This window comes from Helicoverpa armigera, chromosome 11, assembly GCF_030705265.1.
Source record: "Helicoverpa armigera isolate CAAS_96S chromosome 11, ASM3070526v1, whole genome shotgun sequence".
Classification (NCBI taxonomy): Eukaryota; Metazoa; Arthropoda; class Insecta; order Lepidoptera; family Noctuidae; genus Helicoverpa; species Helicoverpa armigera.
This window is the reverse complement of record NC_087130.1, coordinates 3653088-3666651: the sequence shown is the minus strand read 5'-3', so window position 1 is coordinate 3666651 and position 13564 is coordinate 3653088. Positions and strand designations below refer to the sequence as shown.

The 13564-nt window shown below is 35.7% G+C and overlaps 1 protein-coding gene across 5 annotated transcripts in view; it reads left to right on the top strand.

Annotated features, from left to right (window-relative positions):
• The window catches only part of Src64b (Src oncogene at 64B), a 59452-nt gene that overhangs the window by 23564 nt on the left and 22324 nt on the right, over positions 1–13564 (top strand). The window contains exon 2 of one of the 5 annotated variants that reach the window (XM_064036767.1): positions 3928–3957. The exons of the other annotated variants lie outside the window; for them this stretch is intronic. The gene's annotated coding sequence lies outside the window, so the exon portion shown is untranslated. The remainder of the gene's footprint in view (positions 1–3927; positions 3958–13564) is intronic. 5 annotated transcript variants of the gene reach the window in all.

The window sequence follows — 13564 nt, the reverse complement described above, 5'->3', positions numbered from 1 at the left end:
CGTGTTAGCACTACATACTAAATTAAATCCAATTAACACAACAGACTACCATTACCATTAGTTAATCTGCACCATCATCACGGGGCAATAAAACTGTAGCTTATATGGGATTACCAAGTGATGGGTGAACGTATGCGGGTCGAGATATACATAAAACATTTATTTATAGATTAGTAGGTATTGTTCGAACGGTTCTATGTTACGTTTATGTTTTTAAAGTTCTGTTCTGTTCTTGGTATAGGTAATCGTTATTAAACGATTTAGATATATTTTAGTTTTGTTATCTTTATTAACCAAACATTTACATTTCATACATGTACAGCAATTAAATTCCCATTTCCCATGCATCTAACGAATACCCGAATCAGGGCGAGTTCCATAGTTTATTTGCTTTTTCAAATTAGCTATAACCCACAGCAAAAGTACTTTCCCCGGGGAGTAATATAATTAGCAGTGCGTGACCCAAGTGTCTAGGGATAAAAGCGCTGCCCTTATTTAAGTACATTATACTTATAGCATAATATCCAATTATAATTTGAATTCTATTATCAAGATAAACTTGGACGTTATTCGCGTACGTCGTCGCTTCGCGCAATTAATCATCTTATCAAGATACATATCTAATCGCCTAGATAATTAATAAGATAATCAAAACACATCATATGTATTGTAAATAACGTTGCGAGAGGATTGATCATTGGACCTATTAATTATGAACACAATGTCCAGAGTTTGTTTGATGAATGAAGCAAAAGCTGTGGTGGGGCTCATATTGCCATATATCATATTCGTGAGCAGAACTTCAAAGGGTGTAAATGCAACCATTTAGAAAAGGGAACGGTATAGAATGAACTTCTTAATAATTGACGTTCACTGATGATTGAAATGTGAACACTCCTTTTGAAGACACATAAATAGAAAAGATAAATATAGATTTTTAGGGGAACACTGAACTTGGTAGTATTCCAAGTGAACCTGAGGATATGTTCCGACAAGTATTTGTTCGGGAGTAGAATATTGTTGCAAGCAAAGTTGTCGAGTAGTAAAAGTGGAGTTGCCTCAACGGTACCTTGATAAAACACCATAAAACTCGGAATGGCAGTGCGTCTCCGATGTTTGTGGTGCGCTGACCTCGCTTGAGTGGCCGTTAACCGAAAACGACATCATGTTTCGATCAATTCGGTACTTTTTACCCGACTAGATTTAAAACACTACTGCTGACGAACCTTTGCAGTAGAACGCGTTGGTCACACAAAGGGACGTATTATCGGAAACAGTTCAGCTGCTCCATGTCCAAACAATAGGCCGGTCCTTCAAAGCTATTAAACGAACTTACACAATCTTTTGTGTTGGTCAACGTGATCAGTAGATATAGCTATTGATTGTAACTGTTCTTTATTACTTACACGTTTCGAAATTACGAGCTTTTGTTTAAGTTGGTACTAACAATACTGCTTGGAAAATATTTTTCATTCATTACACAAGGGAACAAAATAAGACTTTTTTTTTGTTGCATGAAATTTTATGACTTTTGTTTACTAATTCGAGGTCGCTGATTTCAAATCTACCCACATTTTTTTTCTAACAGCTTTAGTTTTTGAGATACAGCTATTGACCGTATTTTGGAACTAGTTACACTTAAATTTCATAAAACAGAGCATTTTATTTAAAAAGTATATAACGTTTACTATTTCTATGTTGCAAAATAATTGTAAAAATGATATTAACTATTTCTGTAATATTTGTGGTGAATATACATTTAAAGATTGTAAACTAAGCGTGTCGGAGTTCTTGAAACGGGTGTACTTTGAGTTCTTTGGATTTTCTTTGGACACCTGCGACAGGTACCTACTGGGTGTCTAAAATGGTATGTAAAACATGCGTCGAGTCTTTAAGGTTATGGAAAAATAAGAAAAGACCCCATTTCAAGTAACAAACACCTATGATCTGGCGAGAACCCTCGAATCATTAGGTAGTTTTTCTGCGTGGTTGATATGAACGGTATTAACAAAAAAAAAACGGTCCAAATGGATGTACCCTAACTTGTTATCTACTACTTTACCTTAATAAAGGTGCTACCACCTTTGCACATCAAACTTGGGTTCATGAAACAATTAGTAAAAGCTCTGAACAAAAATGCTCAATACATATCTAAAAAGTCCCATAATTTGTGTATAGAGAAACTAAAAGCCGGAATTCCTGATGGTCCACAAATAAGTTGTTTGATGTAAGTGTAAGTTTCATAATTACATGACCGATATCGAAAAAAATGCCCGAAACGAATTCGTTTGGATTGCACAAAATTTTCTATCAAACAAAAAGGATGAAAGCTTATTCAAATCACATTGAACAGATGCTGTCGGCTTGGTTGTAATATGAGCATCAAGGTATACTTCCTCCTTAGCCATTTCGACCTTTTCCCTGAAAATCTATTTGATCTCAGTGAAGAACAAGGCGAACGGTTCCATCAAGATATTCGGACCATGGAAAAGCGGTTCCAGGGTCATTGGAATGCCAACATGATGGCGAATTACTGTTGCAGCATTAAAGACAGCCCTAGTGAACCGAATCAAGCTAGAAAATCTTATAAAAGAAAGTTTTTTGATGCTTAATTGTTGTTCTTCTGCTGTTCTTTGTTAATAAAATTGTGTTTTTCTTGAAAATCACGTTTTGTTGATATCTCGAAAACTAAAGCTGATACAGAAATTCTGACTTCAGATCTTCAATTACCAGCCCAAAAATATACAATATTAGTCGTAATATTTCATGCAACAAAAATCTTGTTCCCTTGTGTTATAGACGCCAGCTGCTTCAAACAGTAAAAACCCATTATTAATTCAAGCCCAAATACATTATTTTATATTATCTGACCGCATAAACGTACCTATAAGTTATTTCTACACATTACTTCAACAAACCTCGTTACGCACCAGCAGTAATTAGCCAATAATTTGTTTACCGCCTAAAATGGGAAGTTTAATAAATGAAACCTAATCACGAAATTGGGTCAGTATTCAGTTAACTCGGTTCAATATTTAGAGACCTAATTAATGTTTGCAAGAACATTTTTGCAACCACCATGCAAATTAATAAACGGTTGAGTAAATTGCGTTAGGAAACGACGTTTACGATTGGTGAAATCATTGAAAGTATTTTGATGAACAGTAATTGAGATAAATTTCAACGCATCGCAACACTATCACGAATCATATGTTTAGTGAGCCATGTCTTCTTAGAAACGGAGATTGAGGATGGAAGCGAATATATTAGAAAGCGATCGTTCTGTTTGGAGCTGATTGTATTATGATTGTTAGCCTACTTCGGAAGGCGTAAAGTAATATTGATTTGTCAGGTTTAAAGTATGCTTTCTACATATTTTAAATGTCTATAGATGAGTCACACTCGCTTATGTTATTTGAGTGATTTATTTTTCTATTGTTAGTCTTGTAAATTTACTCGTTTTCCCGTAAATTATTATTAAACCATGTTCATATAAATTCCTTTACAAACATTATGCTCCGTTTGCATTTGCTTCTTGACCTATTTACTTACATACGTTAAAACACACCCATTCGAGACTTCTACGACTACATGCGAGTTTTGTATGTATGTATGTCAACATAAGAATAACAACTAATATTGGACTTTCTTGTTTCCAAGCTTAGGAATACATGTTTCATGTAGCTGTGTATAAAGATTAAATAGATACATAGCTGTGTCTAGACGGTACTTAATAGCAATGCTCTATTTAATCCCAAACTCCACATAAAATGTTTTAACTGGATAATAGGGATAAACTAAACACAAAATATTATGCATAAGCACCTAATTGCTTCAATTTCATGAGTCACACGAACCGCTGTTAAGTAACTAAGCGTGTTTTTATTATACACTTAATTAATGCTTTTATAATTATTTTCTTTTCAGGTACGAGACATGTAAAGCCTGGTAAAAGTGGTGAGTTTAATATACCAAGTATTGTAGAGAGAAAGGTCTATTCACCAACCAGTACATTACATACAACATAATATTCTTAAACACACAGGCCAAAATATGGTTAAAATTCTTACTTATTTGGTAGAGTGACAAGAATCACGAATTACAAGAACAGGTCATCTTTTTGTGTACCTACTTATGTAGGTACGTAATCATTGTAAAAACAGCCGTTTTTACCCAAATCATCATATTGTATTGTTCATTATTTCTCAACAATTAGACGTAAAATCCCCGAATATATAATTAAGAGTACTTAGAATAAAATATTAGTATAACGTAAGCACACGTAAGCAAGTTGCATGGAGATTTGTAAGTGTATAGCTTAATTGCAAAGATAACTATGTCTTTATGGATTATATTGGCTATTGTGTATGTTCTTAGTAGGCATTTTTGGTAATTTTGTACATAATACTAACATTAAGTTTCTGTATTTTTCCATATTTAATTATTAGGAGATCAAATTATCGTTAGGTAATTATTGAAATATGATAGCCTGCCACTGATACGAAATAATAAAAGGCGTTAAAAATCATTCTCGTTTTGCGTTTCTTAGCTGCGCCTCAAAAATTACGTAATAACTGCACTGCAGCAATCAGAAGAAGAATTAATTTTTCAGAAGAAAATAGTCAATCTGAAACCATTCCCACCGAAAAAAAGAAATTTAAAAGTAAATGCATATCACATGATCGTTATCTTTTGGCATGTTTAAAAATAAGGAAACGATTAGTTTTGATACAAATATCGATTACGATAATTGGCTATATTACAATGGACATTGATAATATCGATATCGAGGAATAAAAAAAATAACATATTTAGTGGTATTTGGATATCCGTGATTTTGGAAACATAACTTTTGGCACACAGCTTTTCTTTAACGTAGTTTCGCTTACGATAAATAAACACGTAGCTTAGACCACAGCACCTTCTTAAGCTAAGAAGTTCCCCTAAACATAGTATAGATTACCTGCTGTAATCTCAGAGATTATTTTAAAGAAACCTTGTCACCCCTAGACACTATTATTTTACCGAACACCTATTGTTTTCGCGGACATTTTTATGGTCTCCATGGTGGAAAGGTTATAGAATTTCATTTACATTGTTACCCTGCGTGTATCGGATCGTTGAACCGTGGTTTGTTGACCGCCACAGGATAGGAAAATCCGACGAATATCGATGTGTTCCACCGTATCCACAGCAAATAAACACGCACGTTTACGATTAAACGACCCTTAATTTATGAACAGTCCAGTTTTATTATACCTTAATTTTATCCAGACTTTAAAAAGGCAAAAAGTTTATAGGTTTAATTAAAGTATCTCAAATAACTTTAAATACTGCGGCGTTTGAAAATTTTAAGCTATTTGCTATCGAAGAAAAATGCTACTGAATCGAAAACAGCAGCTGTATTATTTAATTCGATAATATTGAACTAAATCATTATCTATATCTGATTTTGACCCAATTAAATTTATATTACTCGTAGTGCAATATCTTTATTCACCAACCCTAAAAAAGCGCTGGAATTTATTCAAACAAACGATACTGTGTAAATATTCAATGGATTGAAAAACTAATTGTTTTTACCTTTCCTGCCGTAGGCTGTTACCCAATTACAGAATCGCATGCAGTACCTGCATCGAAAAAACATGATTTTTACACTAACAAGAGATTTTTACAGAAAAACATGATTAATAATAATGACACGTTTCTGTGTATGGGAACGGCTTTATAAGAGTGATTTAAATAGGGCGAGCAACAATACCGCTAAGCCAGTCCTTGCTTGTAATGAAACGTTGTCAAGATTGACAATGGTTCACCCTGCGGGGATCAGTTGCGATTTAATTGCAGTTATTATGCAACCGAGCGGCCATTAGGTCGTCAAACCAATGAGCGGTTGGCCGCGAAACGCACCGCAGAAAGATTCTCAAGTCTGCTACACTTCACCAAGCTGTCTAACAACGTGATTGGAGTACAACACGGGAATATACATCAAGCTGTGTAGGTATTTTATGGCTTTTGATGTAGAGTCAGTCATTATGTTCAAGTTAATATTAAACGAACTCGTTCATTTTCTTGCAAACTGACCCATTCAGGAATCTCTTCACTTCAATTTTCTTTTCTTAAAATTATATGACAAATTTTTATTCCAACTCGCAACTAATTCTCAACTAGCAATGCTGAAAATTTCAAGCTGATAGTCCTTATTCCGGGCACCGAGGCTAGCACGAGGGCCTTGTCGACAGAACAAAAACTGTCCTCGGAATACTTGCAACTACTTAAAAACTTCAAGTTGCATTTATTACATTCCCGGAAATTCTGTCATATTCCACAATTACAACCACCTTTCATATTATAAAAGTAAAAATAGAGTGGACAGAATTCGTAATGTGCTCAAAACGAAATTGGTAGTAACTCTTTGTTTCAAGCTTGCTTTCAATTTATATAGAAACGATCGGTTTGGGTCGAATCCGACCACCATTAGGGTCTCCAAAAGCCCGATGGGGATCGTTTGGGGAAAAACGGAGCGCGGAGGGCACGTTGACTGCCTTATTACTCGGTATGGGATGGAATTTTAGGACCGCAGCACATGCGCCGAACGTTCGTGCAATTGAGTAAATAATATTTAGAATATAGTCGTGAATTTTATATTGAGGGGATGTTGTCATACAAGAAGTCATATTGAAGATGTAACTTTTACAAGATGGAGTACTTGCGGTTGTATTATTTGGAATGTTAAAGAAGCATCAACATATTGTCTGAGATAATTCAAATGCATGAAAGGACAAAATAATGCGTAATAAATATAATGAACTTTGTCTGCACATTTTAATACTATTGTTGAAAACGTAACGTGTCTGTCTTGATTCGGTGCATTGTTGAATATTTGTTTACAAGCTGCAGGCTCGTAATGTCGTAACAGACCTCATTGTGTCAGCTAACAGTTGTGTAGGTAGTGCCTTGTTACATCACCGTGTTTATACGAGAATGCAGTCAGCTGTTGAATTCTTTCGTTTCTTTATAGCGTGAGTAAAAAATATGACTAATTATGATGTCCGCTTTCCCCACGTGATGGCCTGATACTGTCGTACACAGTCCGCTGGTGACTGAGTACCACGATAGAAACGGAATTCTCCAGACAATGACAATGAGACATTACAATTTAGATGTTAAACTAATACAAAGTAGCAGAACTAGTATTATTTAGCTACTAGAACGCTTAGAGCGCGTTGAAGTGAAATATTACGTATTTCATTTCATTTGTAATTTCATACAGCCAACGGGTTTAGTCTAGCCAGCATAAAGCAAATTGTGCTGGAACTCGGTTCCTTCGTCGACGATGAATTTTTACTGCTTTACGCGACGACGACGAGCGGAATTCTTAAACTACTGGAATTTAGTTACTGGCTTCATTTTTTATCCGACTGTTGTAATTGGATCTGGATGTTTTTATATGCATACGTGTGTGAATGCAATTTTGTATATTTGCTTTCTTTTTATGTAAAATCTTATCTACCATAGTAAAGCTGTCTAATATTTGTATCCGCTGATAAATGGGCGTCATGTTAAGATACGAATCCAAGCGTGACGGCCGCCGCAACCTCAGGTGACAGTACCGCTGCGGTTTGCGGTTGCATGGAATCCGCGCTCGACGACGCAAGCAGGACATCTGCGGCTAAGACCGCGCATGCTTGTAAACTTGGCCTCCTTTAACATAGCGATAGGTGTAGTCATTTTGTTCTACATTCCACATTATTTAACACGGTACGGATTATGGTCTTTTACAATACTTTTTTGTTTATTTTGAAATTATTGCTAGCTTTAACTTCATCTTTCTATCGTTCTTGGTTTACCTCACACCCTTCAGAAATTGGATACGACCATACGACTTCTATATAAGTACAGACGAAGAATTCGAAAGGTATATTACTTTCTATCTTTTCATAAGTTACTACTAAGTATTGGAAGCTAAAATACTGCAATCACTAATGCTATATCTGCTTTGCCTTCTTTAAGCTTTATATCAGGGAAACAATATATCATGATTACTTAAATATTATTTAATAGCTTGCAGCCACTTACAATCTTATCACTTATTATGTTATATCAATATTGCGACTATAAGTGGTTGTACGTGCAACGCAAATCAGTATAACTGGCGGTACGGTCAATTTTAGTACGAGTCGAGCTAAAAATATAATATGCAATTGAGACTCAAGTTCATGGACCTGGTAATGTATTTACTGTGCCGCTCCGTCTAGCACGGGGGGCAAACACCGTCAAACACCACAAAACAATACATTTTTTTCCTTCTCCTGACATTGAAGTAGGTACAGGTTTTTGCTCCTTTGCCACTTTGAGATAAGATAGATTAATTTTAAGACTGCTATTGCCTACTACATCCGTATTTTTTGTTTTAATCGATTTTAAACAATCGTTGGTTCAGAGATTTTTAAATATAAAAATAATATTAACTATTTTTCCTTGTTTTTATAATTTATTTATTTTCCTACTTTTTCCCTCGCGCCCACAAAATATAGTCATAGTTACACGTAGAACTCATTTTAAACAGAAATTGGATCTTTTATTACTTTTTCACGCTTTATATAATAATCGACATCAATGTGCGAAAGCGGCGCAGGGTGTGTGTGAAAATTAATAAATGTCATAATCATGCTTTAAGCGAACGCGCCTCGAGCTACTTCAAACCTTTGACAGCGTGAAACTGAAACGTCCTCCCTTCACAGAGTAAACTTCCCCCACGTTTAACAGCTGCTTGTCTGAACATTTTAATTTTCATTCGTCGGTAAAACACGTTATTATTTCACAGTCCTCTTTTATTATAATTGTGAGACGCTCAATGTTACAGATTGAGCTCGTTTTGTCTTTTCTTTGTCCTCTTTAGCTAGGTTTAAGTTTAGTTCTAGTTTTAAATCTAGGAAAGATATGCTTCGCGCATTGTGCGGTATTCAGTTATACTGTCCGTATAATGCAATATCTGAAGATAGCTCATAAAATGTTCCTGCATTGGTTCTGACTTCTCATATCGAACATTCCTCGTAAACGGATCTCAAGAATGTGCAAGGCTATAAACGGAGTTCTTAGTTATTTGCAGTGATTCCAGATGCTCCTTTGCGAGGAAACATTGTTCGAATGTATTGCAGCCACATTTCGTTTTAAAACCATTCGGCCGTTGCAAAAGTTGCAGTGTTGGATAGAGACAATAAAATAATTTTCCCATATAGCAAAATTAAATTACAGACACTGGGAATGCTGACACTCCGTTCCGCAAAGGATTTATGAATGGGAGAGCGTTGACATTGATTTATTTTTGGTTTCGTGAAAACGCGTTCTATTCGAACAAATGTAGAAAATGGTTTTGTTTTGGTAACAATGCCTTCATTGCCACTGCTCGCAAATTGTGTTTGGATTCCCAGTGGCTCCTACATTTATTCTTGAGTCGATTTCACTTGGTGTACTAGGCTAGCATAGTATCGAAAAGGTAAAAGTAGCATTGAAGCAGGAGGTAGGGTCGTTGAAAACTGGCGCTCCGTCGCAGAGCGGTGTAATTGAGCATATGATACGTGGCGCGCTGACCGGCTGTGGCCATTCTCTGGGAACGAACTCCACAGGGCTGGCCTCAGTAACTCGATACATTAACGTTAAATACCTATTTACCACCCAGCGTTATCAGATTATTCCCGTAATTAATAGCCTTAAAATTAAATGAGCCGCACGTATTGTGGAAATATTTGCCGTGAATAGTCTATTTTAACGGAGAATACAAACAACTGAGTTGTATCAGTTTATCAAAACAAATTTCCAAGTAAAATGGTTTGTAATGCTTCCACAATTCTCTTGACAACGGTGTTTATTTTTCCCGCAAACAATAAAGTTCATTTTAATGAATTTGACCTAGGCGAGGTAATAATAGAAGAATGGGGAAATGTTTTGCTAGGTAGGTTAACAATATGGTATACTAAGAAAATATAGATGCGTCAGTCAGTAACTCAACAAGCAAAACATCTCAGTTGTCATGGATGAATGATTCCAGCGGAGTACTAATTGATTATGGTGATGAGGAACCGTGATAATAATGTAAGTACTGCTTATCGTGTGCTAAATTGATTATATCGAATTTTATCTTGCTATCCACGCGATACGCGTAATTAACACGTGTTAAACACTCCTTAATTGAATAATGTTTAGACAGTGTTACAATTGATTTACAGTGTTACAGTTGATAGAGGTAACCCTGGAGTATTCCTCTAAACAGCTAAATAGCTATATACGTGACCACATATCAGACGGGCCGAGGCGTGTGGTCAATCTGCAGCTGCGCATTGTGTCGCAAAGTACATAAAACATACACACATACCTCCAACGCACTGTTTGTATAATTATACCTGACCATACCAAAACACGTGCAACCGATCACGTTTTAGATCCTTCAGTCTATTTCGCAAACGTAACGTGAAGCAACGTAGGCACGTACCAATCTCTCCCATAAATATACAAAGCCATAAGTGGCTCTGCTATCAGAATCTTAGCCCTGGACAGATAAAAACCGCAAGAGAAAGCCCTTGAGCCCAACCTTCGACACGGCCAATTATTTACATAAAGAACAAACACTTTTATCATACCAGATACGGTATCTCTAAATATCACGTGGATATTTCTTCGCAGAAAGAATTACGCTAATCCCAACTTAATGTTGTTTACTTAATCGTTATAGCATTTCCGATGATAAAGTGAAGTGTAATTTGGTTCACTTTTACCGCAATAAGTTTAGCTTCATGTAAATGGAAGTGGCGATAAGAACCATAAGTTGAAAGCGTAATGGCCAGTAATGTAAGCAAAGAAAAGCCCGTATCGCAACATCGATCACGGCATTACCTAACACGGAAACATGACAGAAACCCATAACAAACAAATCCCTGAAGTAATAAAGAGCAGTATCTAGGAACCCATTGGATATTGCCGTTGTGTAGATTTAGAGATTAGCCACGACGCCGATGGGATTGAACAGGCTATTATGTAAACAATAAACATGTTTTAACCCATCAGAATTTACTAAAATAATCACCATACGTGGGTAGAAAGGTTCAACGCCCACGTATTACCATTGTAAGGACTGCAGTGAATATTTATGTTCAAGCAAATGCTGTTTTTTATTCTCTTCGTTATCTACATGATTGTTGGTTGAGTAAAATCGACGTTCAAACGGTCTACACCCGGTGTTTTATTATCTAGTGTTGGCTTTTTACGCTTCAGATATTCTAGACGCTTCTCCGGAAAGCCTTTGAACTTCAACATCGTGGCATATCTTAGTATATTATTTACTACTTGCCAGACTGCTTTACACATTTTGTGACCAAGCGCGTCTATGTTAACAAATTCTGTGGATGGTTTTTGAGGGAAAGATATAAAACATAATGAGAATTCATTCTTAAACTTCTTTTTCATTCTTGTTATCATAATCTTTGTGTCTTCTTTGTAATTTGACTAGAGGCTAAAATCACTGCTGCCTTTTCAAATTGGCAAGAAGCACCCCTTTCATCGTACCTGTCATATCCAAGACATCATTGAATCTAGTAAAAACTTGTTCATTGTCATGTCGGCTTCTCTTAAAACTAGTTTCTGTAAACACTGCACTTCTCTTGTGTATTTACTAATTCTCATAATAGCAATCAACTATAGAAACACGTTACTTACTGTCAAAAAAATGACATCGATAGAGTAGTCTTTTGGGACATAGGAAAAAACCGGAGCACTGAAATTAAAATTATTAGGTTAACGGAACCCCAATAGATATAATGGCATTGGAACATATCAGCTATCATATCGAACTATTCTGAGAATCCCTAAGTTCTGGTATTCCACGTATTGATAGTAATCGAAAAGATAATTAGCTACTGGAACTGATTTATTTCATTAATATCATGGCCCAAGTCTATATTGACATAGATAATTATATTAATCAGATTATGTGTATTTAGTTTATTTAGTACATAGATAGATATGAAACGGTAGTTGAAAACTATGGAAGCGATGATAGATAAGCTTAAAAGTAAGAACAAATCAGAATCGGCAAACTAATAGATGGATCGATGAAAACTACAACCCGTAGCTTCAAAATGTATTTCAGTACGTGCAAGGGCCCTGAAGAAATAATAATTCGTTATAATAATTTCAAAATAGATACGATGTAGGTACTTAATATTTCGCAGCTTATGCATGATGATCTAGACGGATCTAGCGTCAATTTCCTATCCCTAAAACATTTGCTAATATTTTAGGCCTATTCATTTTGTGTATTCATTCCATGTGTCATGATTAAATTTTCCCGTAGCGGTTACAGTGTGAAGTCATATGCGATTATCGTGCAAGTCGTGTCCGGCCGTGGCCCCTCGGTTTAACGTTACTCACGATAAATAATCAACGGCCATATCGTCACGGTTTCTTTCAAATCTCCATAGCTATTGTACACTTTAACTCGCCTTTATGAAACGTTCTTTAGGGTCGACTTGTTAAGAAATAGTTATAACTTCATGCGTTTTTTCAACGTCTTCTTCAACTATAAAATCTTTGTTTTAACTTTTACTGATTTCAGTTTTCATTTATAGTACCTTTATCATATTGTTGATTTATTTTCTGTGTCAGCGCCTTGTTTTCTTGTTAGAGCATACTCTTGGCATTCATATTTTGTCATCAATTTCCCCAATCGGATGTTCATTTTGATTGAAATCTCGATATGATTCAGTTACGTACCAATTCGGAATGTTTGCGTGAACAAAAAATATTTTTACTTTTCATGTCGAAGTATAAATCTTGATGTAAGAAGTTATAATTCTTATTAAAGTGATATTAATATTTAATATCCATAATTTTCTTTATGTTCTAAAAATAGAACGAGCTAGATTCAGTAAAGTCGCGATTGCGACCTTCAATTGTCAAACATAAGTGAACTCTGCGTAGGTCAAAGACCCGTGGCCAGATGTTCTCTTTTTCGCAATGTAACATCTTGCTGTAATGTATCTCCTCCAAATATTATGTTAATATTGCGATATAACGGATTTTTCTCAAGGCCGCTTTAACCTATGCAAGTACACGTCAGGCGAAAGTCGTAAACATAACCTCTATACGCGTATGCATTAGTATCTTTTTACCTTCTTTCACATTCCAAAGGTGTTCCCAACTAGAGCATATAAAATGCTCTCAAAGGCACTCCGGGGACCAACAATAGGGTGTTTTATGTTCAAAAGTACATACAAGCGCGAATTATAGGCTACCGTTGCTTTACACTTACAAGTACACTTTCGGTATAAATTGTATTTACATTACATCTAGCGAAATCGTAAGGGGAGAGTGAGGTATAAACATGCAAACACTGAGAATTTTGAGGGGCGAAGGGTTCGTAGAAATTGTAGAACGTATAGTCGGGGACAATGGTACTTTTGCCCATTAGTGATTAGGGTGGAAATAACGAAATTAAACACAATGGTGGTATTTTCGTCATTTCAATTTGCGCTGTGGTTTAAAACTTTGAGCATATATTATTTTGCTA